This window comes from Amia ocellicauda, chromosome 5 (genome assembly GCF_036373705.1).
Source record: "Amia ocellicauda isolate fAmiCal2 chromosome 5, fAmiCal2.hap1, whole genome shotgun sequence".
NCBI classification, from domain to species: Eukaryota; Metazoa; Chordata; class Actinopteri; order Amiiformes; family Amiidae; genus Amia; species Amia ocellicauda.
Genome location: NC_089854.1, coordinates 8,464,779 through 8,487,733, shown reverse-complemented (window position 1 = coordinate 8,487,733; position 22,955 = coordinate 8,464,779). Strand labels below are relative to the sequence as shown.

At 37.5% G+C, this 22,955-nt stretch overlaps 1 protein-coding gene across 3 annotated transcripts in view; it reads left to right on the top strand.

Annotated features, from left to right (window-relative positions):
• Positions 1-5,843: 5,843 nt before the first annotated feature.
• syt2a (synaptotagmin IIa) overlaps positions 5,844-22,955 on the top strand; it is a 117,937-nt gene continuing 100,825 nt past the window's right edge. For 2 of the 3 annotated variants that reach the window (XM_066703568.1, XM_066703571.1), the window contains exon 1: positions 6,135-6,374. The gene's annotated coding sequence lies outside the window, so the exon portion shown is untranslated. Of the gene's footprint in view, positions 6,099-6,134; positions 6,375-22,955 lie in introns of those variants that run through there. The other variant, XM_066703567.1, reaches the window with a different exon arrangement.

Sequence of the window (22,955 nt, the reverse complement as noted above, 5' to 3'; positions counted from 1 at the left end):
ATGTAGAATCCTAGTTTTTTGATTGCTCCTGTAAATTAATATTTGAAGACACTTTGTTAAAAATATGAAGAACATTATTATGATTTTGCATTGGGATTTGATTACTTTTTTCTGTTTAGGTCACTGGGTTTAGAGGTGTGAAGGCATAGCAAGATATATACATGAATAAATGAGTATTACATGATTATATTTTGTACTAAAATATTCCAAGGCATCATTAACACATTAGTGACACTTTGTTCATTTCTCCAAACTTCCTAAATTATCACATACACCATTTTGTTGAATGTGTGTGGGCAGTGCAGATTGTTAAGACTGAAAGAGAGAAGAAGTTAAGATTGATAATGTTCATCTCCTCCACTAACAATGTAAATTTTTGGACTCAGATCATATTTGAAAGAGAGAGAAGCATAAAAAAGAATGGAAAACTAATTTAACTGTGGAAATAATTCACAAAGTTATGACTGGAAGTCATTTCCCCCTTGTATAGTCATCAATTTAACATCCTTTCTCAGCATAATTTAAACCATGTTGAGTTGTAATGTTGTAATATCCCTGCTCTTTGGTTGCTTTGAAAACTTTAGGTAAGTCATTTCAGATCCAATTAGATGAATCCAAAGTCTACAATTTTGTCTGCACTTTGCTTTTTGTAGCAGAAGAACAGAAAAATATCACCCAGAGCTGCTTATATTAAGCATGTATAAATACTCAACTTTCTCTGAGGTCAAATTAATATCACTATATTTGTGAATGGTTGTTAAGATTAGTGAGAGATGGTGTGGTATACAATTTTATGAACAATGAACTGTTGGGGTAAAATTGCCCCCTATGCATTTTGTATACCCACTGTATAACTGTTAGAAAATATAAGAAACTTTCCAGTAAGTTACTAGTTAAAACTTGTTCACAATTATGTTTTCCCTGTTCAGACTTATCTGTGCGGCAGATGGAAACAATTTCTGCTGCCGTGGCCATTCTTTGGGTGGTGACCCAAACTATCTATAACACGTTCTTATCAGTACAGTGTGTACTGTGTTCTTGATATCAATGCCTCCCTTTCTGGACTAATTATAAAGAATACCTTATGAAATATTGTTTCCTGTGTCTCAGAACTGCCCCAGGACATGTGCCAAGAAAATATCATCCAGGTTTGGGACTGCCCCGAAACTCCTGTGAAATACTGCTTGTAAATGTATAAAAGGCTGTGTGAAACTTTCAATAAACGAAGAGAAACAATTTGACTTCAGTGTCGGTGACTTTCCTTCCTGAGCGCTCATCTCCTGCTGAAAAGTCTCCACTGTTGCTGGAAGCGCTGACTGGGGTGCCTGATTCACTGGAACCCGAAGGGTTGCTTCAACTGAAGCGTTGAACCTTAATTCAGTGGGAAAAAGAATTGATTATTACCAAATATGTCAAAACAAAATATGATTTCATATTCTCTCTTTTTCGTGTTCTCTCTTCACTCAAATCAAATGGTTCAAGCCACATATTGTCTTTTATTAGAATTATGTTGTTGTTTCTTCTTCTTAGCATCACAGCCCCAGGTTGTTGAGAGGACAAAAGACATATGGTGTGTAAGTGGTTTAAAATAACACAATTTGATGACTTTCCCAGCTAAATTTGTGCATTAAAAGAGGCCTGTGCTTTCTTTCAGGATTCAGAAATAAACCCTAATTTGTATTTACCTGAGCTTACCTGTCACTTATCTCTGTGGAAATGGCCTGTTAGATTGCAGCAAAGCACAAACTAAACCTTTGATAAAATATAGATAAAATAAATAAAAGTGCGAACAACAAGTAGTGCTTATTTTTATTTGTATTTTGTTTAGCACTTGTATCTAGAAAACATCATGGAGGTTCTGTTCTGATACATATGGTAAAACGGGCAGTACTATTTGTAATGTATATACAGAAAAAAAAAGGCCATTTCTGGCTGTCCCATGTGTGAGAGGGGGAGACTGCCAGAGATGACAGCACTTCTAGAGAGAGACTGGGAATTTCATCTTTTGCACCAGTGAACTGAGTCATTCTTAGCAGCCGCAGCAACATATTGTTGGCTCTCCTTGCCCAGCCCTCACAGCTGTCCTTGGCTTATTAACATGGTCTCGGAAGCTTGTCTGGTGAAAGGCCACACATACGATCTCTTCTCATAGCACTATCGGATTCCACAGTTCAGCTATTGATCTGAACGCTAATTGAATACCTTACACATCTCCTTTGAGGGGACGTTGTCTTCTCCCCCTCCTTTAGATACCAAAATTCTACCCACTGATCTTAACCTCTGCTTGGCAACACAATGCTCCTGCAGGTGTGACTACGCAGTCATAAGCAGATTGGTCAGGTATTTTCCTTATTGCCATCTGGTAAAGACAATGTGGGTCAGACTTGTCAAAGAAAATAAGAATTTAGGTTCGGAGTTATTCAAAGCATTTTATTGTTCAAGCAATTGCAGGGAGAGGCACGCAGGCAGAACTGAGCAGTTTATATAGATAATAACGTACACAAGCTTGATTCAAATATATTCCTTATATGGTGATGGTTGCGAAATGGAAACTTTCAGCTGCGACATATTTACAGAGTTTGAAGGTTGACAGTTACACTTATCCAAACTGTCTCACTCATTTACCAACCCCTCCCATACCCATCTGTATGTACTCAGCTTGTCTGAGGCCTACTGACTTCGACTCCCAACAAACTACCTGCATTGTATTTTAATTTTATGAAATCATTTTTTTTTTCAGATCCTCTTTGGAGGAAATGTGAGCCCTCTGAGGAAGACGGGTGAGTGTCCCAAATATCTGAAAGAGACATATAAAAATTGAAAAATATAATGTTCCTGTTCGATTATAGAAAAATATATATTTATGCAAGGGTGGATTTTGAAATCATTACAGTTCCTTAGAGTAGGCATGTAACACTGTTAATACAGACAGCTGCAATCAACCACAAGCTATAATGCAGTGACTCATAGTAAACCACTAGCTTATTCATGGTGAGCCACACATTAAATGCCTTTGACACTTTTTTCTAAGCCATAGCACCATTTTGAAAAGCATTCTTCTTGCCACACATTGATTTTCTATGAAGATTGAGCCTTTCCTTTTACAATACACTGAGAAGTAGCAAAGCAATTTTAGATTGTCTATTAATGTCACTTTAACATGCTGGGATCTGGGTGGTCTGAGCATGTTGCTGATAACTTAAGGATCAGGAATTTGGTCTGTGTCCACTTGCATATGTCAACCCATGTAGCCAATCATATCTACTTCTCCTAATAATGAGGAGATCTTTATCTGTCATAGATTGGAAGAAGCTTGTAGATGATGCTGATGATGCCGACCTTAAATTGATTCTTTATTTGCACAGAGATACCAGGACGTCTTGCTTGTCATGTTTTCAGATACGGTGTAACAGCATACCTTGTCTCAGGTTTGCATGGATTCAATGGAAACTGACCCACCCACCAACTGCAAATTCGAAATCCATTTCTTGTGAATGGATTTCCATTGAATTATAGGAAGAAGCCTCTGACAGATAAATAAGCTGCTATTAAGTGCTGTGTTTTTATTTTAAAAGAGGAGGATGGGTTAAAGTTCCGATTTGATCTGGGTTTCTAGTATCACCTTATCTCACTCTTTACATTTGTTGTGAGCCACTTCATTTACTGAACTAGGGTAAATTGCTAATCCTTATGCAATGTTATTGACTTTAGAACGACAAATCAATGTGCTGTGAAGATTTAAGGCCTTTGCACACTGGATCCGATGGTGCGTCCGATTTTTACGCGTGTGAAAAGATAAAAAAATGAGTGTGTCTGATCCAATTTTACATGTGTTAAAATTGACATTGACCAATAAAAAATGAGAGGAAAACATATGGATTGAAGGAAAAGCTTATGATCTGCGTGTCTAACCACAAAGAACTATACAAAGCAAATATAGACAGACAATATATGGCAAGTTATCGTGGAGGAGCTGGGCATGAATTCTCCTAGAATGTTACTTACATTATTTACAAAGATTTGCACTTTCAAATAAACAGTTTAATGTTGATCCATGCACTCTGTTTTTGAAGTGGCATAGGTGTAGTTAAGTTAACAGATTATATTGGTTACTGAATAATCATCAATATAGCTGATGAGTAGATATGTCAAACCCTCTGGTTCATTTCCACCTCACCACTTCTGTAACCTTGTGGACAACTCAGAAACAACAGGAAGGTATGTTATCAATATAGCCATTTTTACCTCATCCCCTGAAAGTGTCAAGGGAAGGGAAATCAAATGTTTTGAAAACTGAGTGTCTGCCTGCTACAGATGTCTCAAGAGCAGGCACCGCAGGCACAGGGTTAAGATCACTTTGTGTTCTGCTGTAGTCCAATCCGTCATATTTGTTGTTTCTTTTTCCAGTGCACATGTCCCCTGAATCTCATCTAGTATTTTCCAATGATTTTAATGCATTCTGATTCAGGATCTGTGCCAGGTGATTGATGTGCAATCGAGATACCTAAATTCTAATAGAATAAGAGAAAGGTCAATATGTCCACAGCAAACTTTCCATTGTCTGGTAGAACCACTTTGGAAATAAACAAGGGAGAGGCGGTCATAGCGGTGATTCAATAATTTGTCTTTGTTTTTGCCGATTTTCTTTATAGTGTTTTGCTGCTGGATGCTTTGAGACAGAGCTATCTAATGAGCTCAGAGACATCTAAGCAGTTTACATCAGTCCTGACCTCATGGATAACAATCCAAGATCTGTTGCCCCAAAAGCTTCTGATGTGTGTATAAAATGTATCCCGGTTTTCCATTCCCAAGGATTTACATTATGTGAGGTAGAGATAGCAATCCAGTCCTGACATGTTCAAAAGTATGTAGAAAATTGTGTCGTGTGTTGGCCATGACTTCTGATGATGTAATTGTGTATTTCAGTTGGTATACATTACTGTCCTTCATACCAGATTGCAAAGGCACGTTATAGAATTCAAATGATTGTAATCTACTAATTCAGAGACTAAGCAAGACTGTGTGTGCTTATTTTGGATACATCTACACAGTGTTTTATAAAAAGGTCAGGATTTTGATTTTGAAGATGACAGTTATGAACAAAAAAATGACCTTGAGTAAATCGAAAAGGAAACTGAAACTGAAAGCATCCCAAACAGGAATGCTGTAACTGCCATCTTAGGAATTACATAAAGACATAAATGGATGAATGAATAGATACTTAATTAAATATATAAACAGGGATGAATGATTAGAACTAGTACCATATCGCATGCCTCCTCCCAGAGCATCTCATACATGGGGAGGTTCAGTCGACTGCTGTACTGTACCCCCTGAGCTTTCTACGGGTAGCTTTTAATCATTCTGAAGGCAAACGCATTAGCTGCAATTGCCGCTGCTGTCTCCAAATCCCCGGGCCAGGAGGCAGCTTCGGCATCACTGCACCTAGCATCTAAGAGTCTTCCTGTACGTGTGCTACAACCAACTCGGCTTTTGTGTTATAAAAAGGAGCAACAATCTTCATGCAGAATTTATTTTCCCCCTCTCCACCCCTTCATTAAGTCCCAGTCCCTAAGACTGCAGCATGGCACGGCACAGTGGAGGAAAGCCGTGCCGAGTCCCGTTCCTCCATCCCCTTGCACCGTACCGAGCTCTGCGTCTGTGTTTGTCCTACCCGCTCATTGATTCACTTCCTCTACTCTCCTTCCCCCCCTCCCTCTCTCCCTCTCTCTCTCTCTCTCTCTCGCGCTCTCTCTCTGTGTATGAAATTGCAAAGCTCAGCATTCCTCTCTACAGGCACTTAGATGGATCGGCAGAAAAAAAGAGAAGGGATGGAGAGGGGGGCTGGGCAGCACTAGTGTAGAATCCGGGATGCACCATAAAAAAGGCCCCCTCCCAATTAAAGATGAGGACTTTTATTATTGAACAGCAGCTCAGCCAATTGGGTTGCAGAGCCAGGAAATACAGCAGTAAAACACCAGAGGGGCTAGTGGGAAAGAAACTGCAGTATATATATATATATATATATATATATATATAATTTTTTTCTACTCTCTTTTTTTTCCCTGATCTAATCAATTTAACACCACAGTCCCAAGGTTAGTTCTCTGGTGTGTGTGTGGTTTTGTGTGTGTGTGCATGCAGTGTGAGAGTGCAGTAAGGGCAAAAGCAGAGGTGGTTGCAGGGATTATGTGATAGAACAGGATTCTCTCTTTCTTGATTGCATAGAGAGGAGGGGGAGAGGAAAGAAAAAAAAGTACTGTATACTGAGGGATCCTGAAGTGCAGATTGTCTTTCTTCTTTCTTTAAGAGTCCCTCAAACTGTCCTGAAGGTATTGCAGAAGTTTCTCCCATCAAAAACAACTGAACACACGGTAAGATGCAGTTTAAGATTTAAAGCTGAGCTGGGTCATGCTGGTTTTGGTTTGCTTGTCTTTTTATTTTAATTTCAGTCGTTAGGTACATGCATTGAGGTAATTCTGAGATCTGCCTATGCTTACTCTATCCCTTCTGTGTCCTGTTAGATTGAGTGCACAACAGAAGAGCTGTTATTGTTACTGTTATAATTAATAGATTTTTTATTTCCAAGCATAGGAAGCAATTCAGAAAAAGAGCATCTCAGAATGGGATAGCTTTTTTTTTCAGTAGCTTTTAACTTGTAATCTTTGCAAAGTTGTTTCTTCTTCAGAGTGTGCTGCAGTGTCTAATGGCCATATAAAGATTATACATTCTCATAAGCACGAGATATGAGGCTTAGTTGGTTTTAACCCTTTCGCTTAAGCGCAATAGACCTAAATTATTTCTCACAGTGGCCAGACGCAACTGCTGCAGGCCAGTCATGATGATCATGTCCTGCAAAAGTGACCACAGATAGGCTAAAGTAAATACGTTAATGTATTATAACTCTAGGGAGGCATGCAGCATGAAAAGGTTTAAAAACTTTATACTGAAAGAAAACCACACTAAACGGCTCTTGTGTTTCAAAGTACTCTCCTAAATAAGTTAAGCTTTTAAGACATGGGAATAAGACAAACATTGTAATGCCAAGATCAGTCCTTTAAACATAAATACAAATTATCATTGATGAGCACAAGATCATAAAAAATTGTTGTATTGAAAAATGTATTTCCAATCTAAAACGCACTGACTTTCTTATTTTTGTTGAGCAAATCTAGCAAAGGAAGGATGTTTAAATAGAACAAAGGGGAGAACAAAGTGGTGCTTGAGATCGAAGCATATAATCCATGTTTGTTTTGCCATTGTATTGTTATTTCACTAACAGTCCACTACATGGTAAACGGAGAGCATATTGATCAGTCAAAGCCAGTCTATTTCTGTTTACTTTCCAAAACATTTTTTCTTGCTTGTTTTGCAAAGCTTCTCAGTGGCAATCCTTTTCAGCCAAAGAATAGCTGGTAAGAATGCGTTTGATCTTGACAGACTATCTGGCTGCTGAACCAATAGGGTTTTCCCCAGAGATAAGGGGTACGCAAATCTGAAGATCTCCCCTTATCCAGAGGAGCAGGGACTGAATTTATGAGCTGTGTCTCCCAATTTCTGAGTCTCTTATCCAACAGTGGGGACTTCAGCAAAAGAAACATCCCAAAGCCATCTGGAGGCAGTTATCCCCCAGTTGTATAGCTTCAAAATAGAATACTGATTATATTATTAATTGTAGACTTCAATGTTACCCACATATTGATTTATTGGATACCTGTATAAATATGGTCCAGTTGGCTTATCAGCATTTATAATCAGCTTATTCTATTTTTGCTTTGAAGTATACAAAATATACCTTAATTTCCATGCATTTTAAGACATTATTAGTTCCTGTTTCACCCCTGTATTAGAGAACCTTACAAATGATGAGAATCTATGACCTTCAAATGATCCTGTGAATGCCTTCTACTAGCCAATAGGGTGTGCCATTTCATCTTTAGTCTCTGAGATCAAGTTAAATAAAGTAACATCCAAACTGTACATCGCCCGGGATAAGGGCATCTGCTAAGTAATAAAATGTGTTCTAGAGGTGCAGAACGATTTCAACCCTACACAACTACACAGTTAACAATTAAAAATGTAAAATGTATATTTGCTGTTTTAGTGAACTGAATATACTGAGCTCTTTGCTTCTCCCATGGGAGATGTTATGCAGAATCATCTCAAAGACAATCAAATAAATTGCTTAATTTCAGTGCAATAAACACAAACATTAAAGTCATTGCGCATGTACCTTTTTCATGCACAATTTGAGGTGAGGAGAGCAGAGTGTTGTTGCATACCTAAAGGGTTTTGAAGAGGTGTTGTGTTGCATCTGCAAAAAGAGAAAAATCTGGAAGGCCTGACTGGGAATCCAGCCCTCTAGGGGAGGAGGAGAAAACATGAGAGAAAAATAAACCATCCTGAACGGTGAAGCTTTTCTGGTAAATCATTGTCACTGAATAGAGCGTGGTGCCACAAGTCAAAGTTTCATGATGAAAAATAAACCTCATTCAGGGCTTTTGAATAGCCATATTATCTCAGTGCTCTGAAAATAATGTTGAGTTGTCAAAGCTCATAACTCAGAGCGGCAATTGCCCAAGACTGATCGCAAGATATAGTTTTGTCAGACATTCTGTGTTGTTGTTCTTAAAGAAAGAAATTGTTTCTCCTCTAGGCATGTATAGTTCAAGGCCATGGCAGAGCATCTCTAGTCTATAGGGTGAGGTGTGATTTACATTTGAGCTCTCAATTACTCAGTTAGACCCATTACATTTCTGATTATTGCATTTTAACACTTTATCTAGGTCTCCATTTCATGAAAGTGGAGACATTTTTTTGTAGAATCTTGATACTGCTTGTTTTATTTTATGTATTTAATGAACATCCTAAAAGCTCTCTAGTGTCCCAACAGAAAGCTTTATGATAAATATACTAGTCCTTGTCAACTGAAGGGTAGTTAAGTGTTTGTTCCAAAAGGATCTCAATATTATGGAATTTGCCAGAACATGTACCTGTCTGATCAGAATGAAACATGCCTCAGTTTGTATAAATTAATGCTTGGGGATCTTTTACAAACCTGCTAGACTTGGGGGCTCTTGGAGACTCTGTCTGTACTGTAATAACATGAGCTGTTTGCTGCATTATTAACTATTGCAATTCTTTCAAATTTAGATTCAAACACGGTTCCTTCATTTTGTTGACAGAATTTTTAAAGTATTAAGAGATTGCAGCAGATTTATTATTGTTTATTTTTTGAATGATGATGATGATGATGATGATGATGATTATTATTATACTGGTTTATATGGAGATATGGACAAGTTTGGATAATTATTCTTTGGCAGCAAAAGAAAATAAACAACCCCCCACCCCTTCTGAAGCAGTCTTGTATTTGGACTCTTTGTTGTTAAGAAGAAAAATCCTCTCTGACAGAAAGATGCTACTGATTCTGGTTACCATCTTCCTTGAATCTTGTCTCTTAGGTAAATAAACAAACTGCACAAGAAAAGTAAGACAGTGAAAAACCTGAAACCCTCTGAGAGTCCTCTTTCAGACTCTAAATATTTTACAAAGCATCTTCTTTTCTTTTTTTTTGCTGATGATTGCAGTGTTAGGCAGGGAAACCATAATTATTTATATATATATATATATATATATATATATATATATATATATATATATATATTCTACAGCATGGCAGTTCTTCAAGGTAACTATTTTTGAAACACCATTATGTTATTTTTTTTAATGACTCTTACATAATCTTCAAAAGGCCAAACTTGCAGAGCATTAAGAGAGAACGAATGTCTGTGTGATGGTGCGAGGTGGAAATTACTTTTTTATTATTATTATTATTATTACTTTTTTTCTTATCATGCTATCCCTCATTTCAGCTAGCCATGATCGTTCAAAAGCCCATTTGGTCTTGTCCATGATAATCTTCAAGCTTCAAGTTGTAGAGGAATTGCAAGAAACAAAACACAATATTAGTATGTGTTCAGTTTGTTTTTGCTTCTTTTTAGAGACAACCTTCCCATGGATGGTTTGTATTCCTCTCTAAAACACTGGTAGTTATGCATAAGCCTGTCCTTATTTATTCACTCTTGCTTCCCTGTTTGTTTAATTGATCAGTTTAAGTTAGTTTTTCCAGCTACATAGTTTTGATTTATGTGCTATGCAAAACAAAAATCAGGAGCTGGCAATTCATTTGAATGATATACTTTAATCTTTAGCAAGTGATTCAGCAAGGAACCCTTTTTCTTCCTTCTACTGAATATAAAGTCATTGCATAACAACTCAAGAACCAAAACGTGTGCAGTGCTCAGAATACCATATCACTGCTCCGTAGGTTAATATTTATTTGTTTTGTTTGTCAAAGGTTTTATCAGTTGGTAAAGGAAACCCTGCAATACTTCTGTGTCAACATAGACATCAAAGAAATCAGGGAAAGTAAGGGTGATTAAGTCTCAGGATGCCTGCCTGACTGTATTAAAAAGCTAATGAATCTGATGGTAACACTTGGGCCACTGAACTCGACTTCCTCTACCATGAGATTATGGGGCTCCCCCATCTGCATAGTTGAACAGTACGATTCAGGTATTGCAGATGTAGTGTGTGGAGCTCCATGATCTATAGAAGATCATGCTGGGAAGCTGCTGTGCTCTGCAAACCATATTTAAATACAATTAATTCTGTAATGTCAGACTACTTTTTCTAGTTTATTTTTAAGGAGTGTAGTTGCTTCCCAAGTCCCAGTTCAAGGGGAACTTAATTTTGGCTCTGTTGAAGGGAAATCGAAGGGGCAAAAATGCTGATGCCAAGCTGTTGATACTGTGCTCAGCATTGTGGTTCCCCAGGATTGTCCAGAGACAGCCATTAAATTAATGTTCCAAATGCATCATCAGTGTGCTTAGGTTTATGGGTAATAAAAAACGCTGCCATGACTCATAGAAAACTGATGGCCTGCTTTGTGCATTCAGGGTGGTATTGTTATAGCTAATAAATTACAATCAGGCACATCACTCCCCCAAACAAAACTCCATTACTAGTGTACTGCATTTCAGAAAGTGGAGGATCAAATCAATATTAACTTTTTTTTTTAAACAAATTGCTATTATACAATTATAACCTTTGTTTTGTTTTTTGTGAAACGTTATCTATGTGGGGTGGGGGGATCCAGGAAAAGAGTGAACACACATTTGTATGTCTTTAATCATGCAATTCAACGTGCATCACAACAAAAAAAATACATTAAGCAACATAGTACATAGAATAGCATATATTGTAGTTGTCTATGACAGAAACATAGATGGTGCACAAATAGGAGAGTTAAATGAAACATTGTGAATGAGTATATTGTCTGACCAGTGACCAGTAAACTTCAGTGGCACAGCACAGGTGCATTAGGTGAGCACATACGACAAGATAGCATGAAGGCAGACCGGTAATGATGCGGTTTGCAAGAGCCTAATTAAACCAGTCTAGGCAAGTATATTATCTAAGTCAAAACACCTGTAGCAAATTATGTCATTACCAATACGTTAAGTCCTTCAAATTCAGCATGATTGTAGACACCTGGAGAAGCAAGGCACATTTATAACTAGTGATAATCTTAAGTAGGTATAATTCACATTAGTAACACTCAAAGTTATTGACTCAGAACAACATACACTTTTACAATTGTATTTCAACACTTTTTTTCCCCTTTTATTGGTGGTACAGGCACCAAAAAGCAGCCAGAGATGTGGTCACTGTAACATTAATAAACATTAGCAATATGCATAATTTAAAATACCAAGTTAATCTTTTTCCATCTTTTATTTTGCACATACTTGATTTTCGGAATAGAAGACATGAAGTTCTTGAAGTCACAATTAATCATTCATAATCATAATATGTGGGAGTCAGAAATCAAATTAAAAACGGGATTAGTGGTATTTATGTGGGGATTTTCAGAGTTTAAAAATAAAAAAGAATAACTTTGCAGACATCTGTAAGCATGACATGGATTAAAAGCAGTAGAATATGATAATAATAAAAAAAGTTAAATGTTTGGAGGCAAAAAGTACAAATGTCCCATGATGCACTTGAATCGGGGTCTCCTCAGTTCAGTACACACCCTTTCACCCGACCTCTTATCATGCTATAGGTGTTTTGTTTTTCTTGACCAGGTGTGTAGTGCTGGTAGTTGGTACTTCATTTACAAGCCCCCAGAGAGACCAGTCACACTGAGGTATATGCTAGCGTGTGTGCGTGCCCATGTGTTTTTCTCTGTGTGAGTGTGATTTGATCTATTGGTACTGCAGCAGATTGCAGCTGCCACATCCTGCTGTGTATTCTAGAGAGGAATGTGCAATTTCACTGCCTTTCCAATGTGCAAACTGCAAAACAAACTCCATTCAGACCTACCTATTCTCTCTTTGTAGTTCTGTAGCATGGGGCAGAATAAGGTGCTATCAACTATCGCATGAGACACAACAGGCTTCATTTTCTTTTTGTTGTGTTGGTGGAATCCTGAAACTGCAAGAGACAGGTTATCCCCCAGCTATCCATATTAATCACTACCTGCTCCCGTCCTCATCATGTCTCATGTTTGCCAAGTCTGTAGGTACCCATTTTATATAAAATATCATAATCAGTCGTAACCGAGCTGTGGAAAAAGAGATACCATATTCACAGATTGCTCTATCCACTAACCACTGTTTGTCCTCTATAACAAAACACAAACATGCTGATAAGCACCCTTCACTTTGAATTTATAGGCCTCAGATCAGCAAAATACAGCCTGTGTTGTAGGATTCAATCAGAATTCAAGGTTCATTTTCGAGGACATTTATCAATGCAAGAAAGCCTGTTCTACTTGACTTTGCAAAGAAAAGCTGAGATTATTTATTGTTGGGTTTCTTGTTATTTCACAGAGACTCACATAACCAGCAGCCGTGACACAAAATGTATTCTAAATTTGATCTTCAAAGGTAATAATATATATACAGTTTTGTGTATGTGAAGTCAGATATATTCAGCATTGTTTCATGGTACATTGTATATTCACAGCTCATAGTTTATTTATTGTTAATAAACTGTTGTTGTATAGAAAAAATAAGTCTCTTCTGCAGTTTTTAGAAACTCAGTGTTGAACCCATCTTGGAAATAGTTGGAAAAGTTGTTGAGATAAAGCAAATAGAAACAAGCTAGCTTGGAAGCACCATGTCAGGAAATTCCTGTGGCCGTTCATCCAATCAAAAGCTTCAAAAGGTGCAAGCTCTGCAAAGTTTGTAGGACACTCTTCCGGATGGAGGGGGTTATCATGGAAGCAGATGCCTTCCTGTTATGACATACAAACTGCCCGATCTCACAGTTTTCTTTAACAATGGACAATGAGGTCCATTCACTATAATGTAACATCTTCAGCCTTGATGAACAGGAAATCTACAAATGGATACTAAGCAAAATGGCAGAAATCTGTGGGTTATACATCCGTGGGTTATTCTCTTATCATAGATAAACAGAAGTGGAAGCGGAAAGAAGAATTTCAAGAGGACGTATCTTTAGCAACCGCCTTTTTGGCTTTGCTAGTTTGATAAATCCAATTTGCTATTATTTCTAATGCTAACATTAATATAAACATTATACAGTTAATATAAAACACTTTCCTCAACTTTACAATACAGGGTCTTCACTCAGTAATACTTGTATTAATTGTTTCTGGTAAAATATTTTTTAGTAGGTGGCCATCAATGGGTTATTAAAAAATATTGTTTTGGGGAGGAAAACCAGGCAAGTGATCCCTCAAATATGACAGTGAAAATAATGTAATTCTTACTGCTTTTTATCGAATGATTTTCCTTCTTCCTTCTCCCCTCAGGGAATTTCTGTTCCTCTCCACTTTCTTCTGTTGTTATTGTTAATATTTGTCTTGTCTTAGTCTCCTCATGACGTTAAACGCAGGCAGTTTCCTTAAGAAAGAGACCCAGTGAAGTCAAACACCAGAGAAAGTATTGCTTCTCAAGACAGGGACTTTCTCTTTTGCTTGTGAAGATTTAATCACTGTACAGCTAAGACTGGACTAGTCAAACAGCAAGACGTGTAATCATTGATGTTCTCAATCCTTATTGGTAATGCTTGTTGTGTGGAACGGTCTTTTAGGTGGCTCAAAACTCCCATCTAGTTTCAGTTAAGTAATTTGCCGTCCAATATATGTTTATGTGATAAAATGCTTTAGAGAAGAAGAAAAAAATACCCTGTCATTTGTTTGCAAGGCAGCGATGTCTTGTAAACTCTTCTAATCAGTTTGCGAGTTTGTTTTTCTTCAGTGCACTTGCTCAGTTCTAGTTTCCAGTTTTACTTTTAAAAAGCCGACTGCATCTAAGGGTATTTTTTTCAGTGTGTGCAGTTTAGTATAATAGCTGCTTTGCTTTTACAACTTCACCCATCATTTTATTTAGTGTTATTCTTCTAAATATGCAGAACCCAACAATATATCCTGTTAGTGACGTTTAATATTGATGTGGCATTCTGACAGTCCTTAGTGACGGAGCAGTACTGTACCTTTCACAGTAAGTAGCCTTGATTTATACTCCGACTGCAGGTCTTACTGGTATTGAAATACCCCTGGCAGGACTGTGTACATATCCATCATGTCAGTTGAACGGGAAATCCTATGCCAGGTCAAAAGTTACAATAATTGATTATATTCACCTGTCAGTAAGCAACATTAAACATGAAAGTGGATCACTCAAAAATACACCTATTAGCATTATGCTCGAAATACCACAACTTGAGGATTAACTGTAATTAACTGTAATTAATTAAGAATTTTAAATCCTCTAATAACCAGTGTAGTATGTTGTGAATACAATACTTGCATACAGAATTATGTTATTTCTTTGTAATGGAAGATAGTCCTGATTTAATTAACCTTAACATTTATTTAAGGGCAGTTGTATTTAAATAATCAACCAAAAAAGTGTTCTCTTGTAATGTTTACTATTTTTGAAAAGATATTGTCACACAGGGATGTTACAATTTGCACTCTCTGTGTTTTAAGTTGATTAATGTGTGTAGTTCTTTGGAAAGATTTTGACTGTTATTAAGAGGTCTATTAGACTGCAAGGCATATCAGAAGCTTCTCTTTTTGAGTTTTTTTAAAATGATCTTTTGTTTACGGGATTAATCTAACTCGTCTAGTGAAAAATTTGACATTTGCGAAAATTATTTAAACTGTTTCAAGGGCTCAGGTTAAAATCTAGATTTAAGTTATCCATTTCATTACAACAAAAGGTAAAAGCCCAGAAATGGGTTATTCATTTAAAGGAAAAAGCACTCAGAGAAAAACATTTCAGATATTTTAACTAGTAGTGTATAATCGGGTAGATTATAATATAATTATAATAGTATAATTCTATAAGATCATTTGTTATAGCACAAAATCAAGTTGGGTTTTCAGTAGCTGTGTGTATGAATCAGGGCAGACCAAACTGGATGCACTGCACTGGTTAAAGACGAGTTGAAATCTGTTAAAAAATCTCCTTAGCGTTTCCTGCAGCTCTCAGGCTAATTTGCTTCCCTGGGACTAGAGATGCTCTGAGTGGAAAGCAATGCATGTGGCAGTAGATGCACTACAGTATGCAGAAGAACTAGGAGTAAATTTCCATTAGAGTCACTCAGCCTGCCTTGAGTACGGAGCAGCGTGCCGAGCACATGGCTTGTAGTGAGATGCGGTTTGTCTCAGTCACGATGCAGAGGAGCAGGGATCTGGCTGCAGCCTGGCTTCAGATTGCTGCATTGAGCTGCATAATTAATCCAACGGGGAGGGGAGAAGGAGGCAAGAGGCTGTTTTGGTTTCTTGTTCTCTTTTCAAAATGTGCCATTCCATGTGCTCACAGTTAGCTGGTTCCTAAGCAGAGATTCACACATAGGCAGCCAGCATACATACCTGTGTACATTTACAGCGTGGTTTTCCAAAAGAGCAAGAGAAGAAAGTGTCAGCAATGTGATTTTTCATGCCTGACGTATGTAACCGAGTCACTTTCTTTGTAGTTTATTTATAGACTCAAAAAGCAGTTACATAATACGTTTCATATACACTGGGCTGTCCACTAGGCATTTTCAATTGAGGGCCACATGATTAGAGATCCATACGAAGTATAGCCTGCTAGCTAGCATGTCACCTGGCGGCAGTCAGTTACATTACAGTAGCAGTGGGCAGGTGGTTAGACCCTACTAGCCTACTAGCTCATTCAGTACAAAAAAAAAAAAAAAGCTAAAAATCTCAGGCGGGCTGCATTGGCCCCCATACTGTATGTTGGACACCCATGATATACACCCTTGGAAAGCAGTTTATTAGGTGACCTAAATGAGGTTTTTGAAATTATTTGGCAACCAACTTGTTATTTAGTTTTACTCCATAGTTGACTTCATTAAAATACTGCCTAGCTGACAGTGCTTCATCCTTGTGGTTATGGTCTTGAGTGTCTGTGCTGAAAGGGTTTATAAGGATGGGCAGTCTGGGTCCTGGAGGGTCGCAGTCCTGTGGGCTCTGTAGGCTTAATCATCATTTGGTTCAGTCGAGAGTCAAGGTGGAAAAAAAACCACGAGAGCCTGTGGTGCTACAAGAATCGGGTTGACAATCTTGGCTTTAGATTCAACCTTTTGTTCAAATGCATTTCGCAAATACTTTAACATGGTTTTTGTGTCTCTTCATCCCTCTCGGACTTCTGAAAATTACATTTAGTCAAACTCGCCTCTTTATGACTTTCTCCACCTGGGATTGTGACAGTTTGGAAGTGGTTGAAAAGGTAAGATTGATTTAGTTTGTAGGATGCTAATTGGTGCAGCTGTGATTAGAACATCTCCTCTTCTTTAAAGTACATGAATATTTCCCATGCCTTACAGTTCATGTCTGTTCAGAGCTGAGAAGGACATTGTGTAGGAAAATCCTCTGTTATTGCAGAAGAAAATACAAAGTTAAAGGAAACTGACTTCATAGAACCTATACCCTGTAGTTCAACATCATGGCTGACGATGGAGGGCTGGAATACTTATTCAGCTGTTTGTTTCTGCCCCAACAGTTTCCTCTTCCCAAACCAATTCACACTTCTCAGAAAACGAGTCATCCCTCCATTTCCCCCCCCTCTTAATGTGAGAGATGCATAGCAAGCAGGTAGTTTTTTAATGATTTCTATACCTGTTAAATTCCTCCTTACGTTGCTGTTACAGGGATTTGTCTTTTTAAAAGCAAGCCAGGCGGGATAATTTATTTCTGTTAACCTTTGGGAAAGGATACACAAGATCAATGTTGAATCTTTAATGTCCTGAGAGAGAGGACAGGACAGCTTAACACAGTTATGCAATGAGACATGTATGCATGTACAAGAGGGAGGTTGTTTCTGAAATACAGGGGAAGTGAAACTAGCTTCTTGTCAAGAAAATAATTATATGGTTGTTAGATTATTATGGTTATTTAAGTATTTGTTTTAATTGAGTAAGAGTCTCTTATTAAACCATAGAAAATGAATAAGAAGTGTCAGTTTGCTTGTGGTTCAGTGCAGGTAACATAGAAGATCGAGACAGTGGAAGGATGTGTGGACCATCAGGACTAGTCAGTCTCTTCTGACAAGCTAACTTGGTTGACACATCCATCTGTGAAAAAGAGGTGACCTCTGTTTTCACCCAGGCTGTTCTGCTTTGTTTAAGAAATGTCATGCATAAAGTTCTGCTGGAAGGCACAGTTCTTCTTCAAAACAGCATCTCAAAGGAAGCTGACACAAATTGGACGTTATTTAGACTCGCGGCTTGAAATAATAACATCTCCTAGATTCAGATTTTGGAGTGCTGCTGTTGAAACATAAAGAATTCTTAGACTTTCATGCATTTTATTTTGCGAATATTACACAGGCATCTGAAATGGGTACGAAAATGACTTTGCCTCAATGTTCAGAAACCGTTCTGTGGATTTGGTCTTTCCAGGGTTAAGAAACGGCTCTTTGGAAACTATTCCCTGAATGCAAAAATAATATTCAACCTCACTGTTTCTGCTGAATGGAAGCATTTTCCTGCTCCCTCCACCCCAAAAAGAAAAAAATTATGAAAGCAAAAGTAATCAAAGTCTGTCCTTACTGACTGAAGTCATAAGAGGGTATTGACATTTAGGGGAGGGAAGGAATTAATGATGTATATAAGAAACCTAATTTATTTTAGATATTGCAGACTTGTTCACTTAAGAGAGAGGTAGATCAATTGTAAATAGGCAGTGTGTGCCCTCTGAGGTATTTGTAATGCACTGTGCATACAGCCAGTAAGTCTAATCACAGCTTGGAAAGCCTGTGATGTTTTCAATTTAATTTTCCTCTCACTCTGGGTGAAAAGAGGGACTTAAAGTAATTACAAAGTTGTTTTTTTTACTCAGGCCAGTACTGCAAAAGCCTGGAACAGTTACCGTGGGGGGTGAAGTTATGAATGTGTAGAATAGTTTCACTCAATATTATATACGAGTATGATCAACCTTCCCCTACCCACCATTATTAACTTGTTAAAGCTGCTGATCTGATTTCCTCACCTATTTTAGTTGTTGGAGCATACGCGCAAAGGCTCTCCATTAATGTAGGACCAAAAGGGTCAGTAGAGAATTGCTGTCATATTACCAAGCTGCGCCCCTGTGTTTCGAATCAAATCATAGCATTTTTGGGAGCTAGTGCAAGAAGGTCTCTGTCTGGGTACCATTAAGACGCCACAGAGGGAGGCTGGGAGTGCAGGAGAAAAAGCCTTTACCAATTTCAGCAGCACAATGCACAAGCCTATTGTTAAGTGTGTTTGATGTCCCTATGTGTGTCCCTCAAGCACAGAGCAACAAAACCCTTTTAAACTCTTATTCCTTCATGTTATACCAGGCAAAAAAAAACATACAGCAATAGCATTATCCATAGCATTGCTTCAGTGACCAATGCCCCCCCCCCCACCCCATTCGGTTCACATGATCATTTAGAGAGATTTTTTATGAACACCAGTGTAAAATAGATAAAATGTATATATAGGCCTATGTATTTTGTAAAAATTGTAGGGGTATTTGTATTAAACATCAATAGCATCACACAAGGAAGTGGTTCATTCTCCTGAAACATTACAGAATATTTTTTTTACATGTCATTCTCTATTATATTCTTGTGTTAAAGTGTTATATTCTTCTTAAAGACATCTGTATTATAAAAGCTAATCAGCCAGCTACATTTTGTGCTAGTCGTGTGTTTCTGCCACCACCCCCTAAGGTCTTGATTGGAACACAGACACCAAACAGGTGTACAAGAAGTATATAAATAAATAGTATCTTGCGTTCTTGGTTGTTTGATATGTTAATTCTAACATTTCAACAATATCTGAATGAGTTCTGTGGGTGTTCATGAGAGTGAATGGGTGGATGTCACATTTTTAAAAAGGTGCAGACTGTGGCTATGTTTGGTATGTGTTTCATTCTCTGGCACATGGATTCACAAGGAAACCGAAATGGACACATACCTGACTGCAGACAAGTCAAATTTATTTAGCAAATATAATTACAGAAACAAAAAAAAAATGTAATGCTCCAATATACTACTAAGACACACATTTGTGCTCTCAGGATGATATTTTTGGCTGACGGAAGTCTGTCATAACCTGAATCACAAATGAGACGCCTTGAACAAATTTGCACATTACACTCCTGACATATAGTAACCCTTCTAAATTTATAAACTGTAATTTTCCTTCCACCAGTAGGTTATTTATAAATGCAGAATAACTGCTCTTATTGGATGCAGACTGCAAGAAAATATGTCCAATTCAGGTACCAATCGAACATGATTTCAGGACACTGCACCCGCAGATACAAATATACATTTTTTATTACATAACACTAAACATTCTCATCCACGTTTTTATGAAACCAACCTTATATCTGTGTAGTTTTATGCATCTGATAGTATATCAAGACTCTGTAGTTTATATTCAATAGTATAATGTGCAAAAAACATGTGTGCTATATAGAAAAAAAAGTAGTAAATAACCATCTAAACATTATCACAATAATATCAGTTTAAATTATGTTTATAATGAATAAGTAAGGCAGACAATAATCAATTTTAATGGAAACAAATGTGTGTGTTGACTACAAAGCATGACAAAATGGCATCTAAATAACTGCAACTTTCCGTGATCAAATTATTAACTACACGAAAATGGTAAGGATGTCACTATTGAAAAATCATATTTATTTCTGAATTTTGTATGCATGCTAACAATGTATGTTAAGATATATATAAATGTAAGGATGCACCGATACCACTTTTTCATTCCCGATACCATTTCCTAGTACTGAATATTAAATATCTGTACTGATCTGATTAATTTTGTTGACATTGTACAGCTGTATACATGACCTCTGAGTGGATGTGTTATGCTTGGCATCATTCATGTACATATAAAAACAGTAAACAGACACCAAGTTAAAACAGTAACTACTACATAAACTACAACAAACCAGTAAAAACAACATGACTGAATTGTATGCCATACAACTTCTTATTAACAACTCAATCTTAACTGAACATTTAATATGATAAGTAATTCATAACTTTGCAAGTATGTATAAACAAAACCATAAAGGTGCAATTTTGTCATAAACGGACCATTCACATGGGTATTCTCCTTTTTCGAGTGAGGCTCTCTCAAGCTGTTGACCAATGATACAGATCTATTATGCTAGAACACACCCCTAGCAGAAACTGGGAGGTGTTAAAAAAAAAGAAGTACACTAATCATGGCATTGGATTATTATAGGCTCTAAATGCCGATACTTGATCCCGTATTTTTGGCCAGTATTGGCTAAGTTTCCGATGCCAGTATCGGATCGGTGCATCCCTATATAAATGTTTTGTTTTTTGGAACTATTGCCAAGTTGGTCATCCTCAGTGGTGCCCTTTCTGTAATAAAGTCTCAAGTAATAACTGTTTTCAGTTGGGCTTCTATAATTGTGTATTCAGCTTGGTGCAGCCAAAATGTGCTTCTTCACTTTACTTTCTGACAGTCCGTTATAGGAAGACTTTTCGGAAAACATCCACATTACACATATTGCTTTTGGCCTTTTATTAGGACGCACTAAAACAGATGGTCTAAGAACAGTCTCTGCTAGGAGAGAGGCATCTTCCGGTCACCTGTACCCATGTTAATTTACAACAATATCAGTTGACTGAGTGAGTCTGTGGCTTAAATTAATTATTTCAGTTTTATTATCTGGTTTGTACTGCTGACGGCTGCCCACATCGAAAAGAAGCACAAATTGCATCAGAGAGGGTAAAGTGGTCTGCAAAAGAGATTTTTTTTATTGAACTGGCATGTTTAATACCATGCAATTCAGTATGACTCATATGCAAATAAATAATTCCATAATTTTAAATAAATACATCTTCAGCTGTGCACACACTAGAAAAGTCCTTCCTCTCCTCTTGCATTTTCTATTAGTATTGTACTGGATGTTATGCCAGAAATCTGTGCTATATGATGCTCCTTCTTTGTTGTTAAGGTATGCATTATCTATAAACATCTTTATCAGTGGTTTGAGAGTTAACGCATTATGGCAACTTTTTTCATTCATATTTAAAATAATAGGTTGTGCTTCCCAGTTCCAGGCAATTTAAAACTGGTAAACTTGAATCTAACATAAAAGTAAAACACTTCAGCCATTTTTTTAAATGCTTGCAAATAAAGGGTACACATTAACTACGAGGACCAATGATTCATATAACCCAGAAATATTTTATTGTTGAGCACACATTAACTTTTATTAAATGTTCAGAATCTTAATCACACTGAGAAAGTGTCAATATTACAGTGCCCTGATGTATCAATGGGTAGCAATGCATGCTACTTCTTTCCCATTTGCTACCTTCGGTTAAACAGTCCAGATGGCTCAATTTGTAAAGTATCCCAATATCAGTAGAATTTTATGAGCGTTATTTAAATAACTGCTGATGGTGTGATTGCACAGTAGGGACAGTGAATTTTATTTTAAATGGCAAAGGAAAGGTTATTAGACAAGACAGTACTGGCAGGAAGGCAGCACCTGAATCACAATGAGAAATGGCCAGTTCATGTTTGCTGTAACTTTGAATGAACTCAGACTCGCAAAAAGTCATTAGAAAACAAAAGATACAAAATGCTTGTTTTGCTTTATATATATTGTATGTCATTTAGAGCATTTGAACCTTTAAACCACCTGAAATAGTAATCTGTGTCAAGACTGCTTCTCTGAGTAAAGTGTTCTCTGTGAGAATGCCCTCAGAAACGTAGTTGAGTAGATTTGTTCAAAGATGCTCCTCTTTGTGGATTTCAAGTAGAAGTGAAAGGGGTCTGGGAAGAAAAAAAGGGCCGGCCTGTTTCTAATATTATATCCTGTCCCACTTCCTTCAGGGCTAGTGCTGGGCCAGGCTGTCCACTTGTAATTGTCCTCTAAACCCACTGGTGCGTTTCGTGCGGAAATTGGCTGTGTTGGGCTCGGAAATTTGTAGATGAGGTCGGGAGCCTGGCAAAGGTACCGTAGTGAGCTGCGGCTAATCCCATTCCGCACAATAACACTCGGAAGGAACGGATGCACCTTATGCAGCTTCTTGGACAATTTATTACTTGTGACTTGTTATACAAAAAGGTTCAATAGCGGGCTACAGATCAGGTAAATAGATGCTGACACATTTACAACACTGTCACCGCTCACTGTTGCTGCCTTGTGCCACGTTCCCCACTTACAGCCTTTCTTACATTCCTGCAGTCTGGTGCAGGAAAAGGTTTCCATAGTATTCAGTGCTCGGTTATAGCAGTTGTTTATATTTCCTGCACAATCTTGTTACTTTATTCCAGAGCCGAACTGAAGGAAATACCTTGAGGATGTATTTCAGTCGCACACCTTAATTTGTTAATAAACAGGGAGGCATGGCACCATGACAATTAAG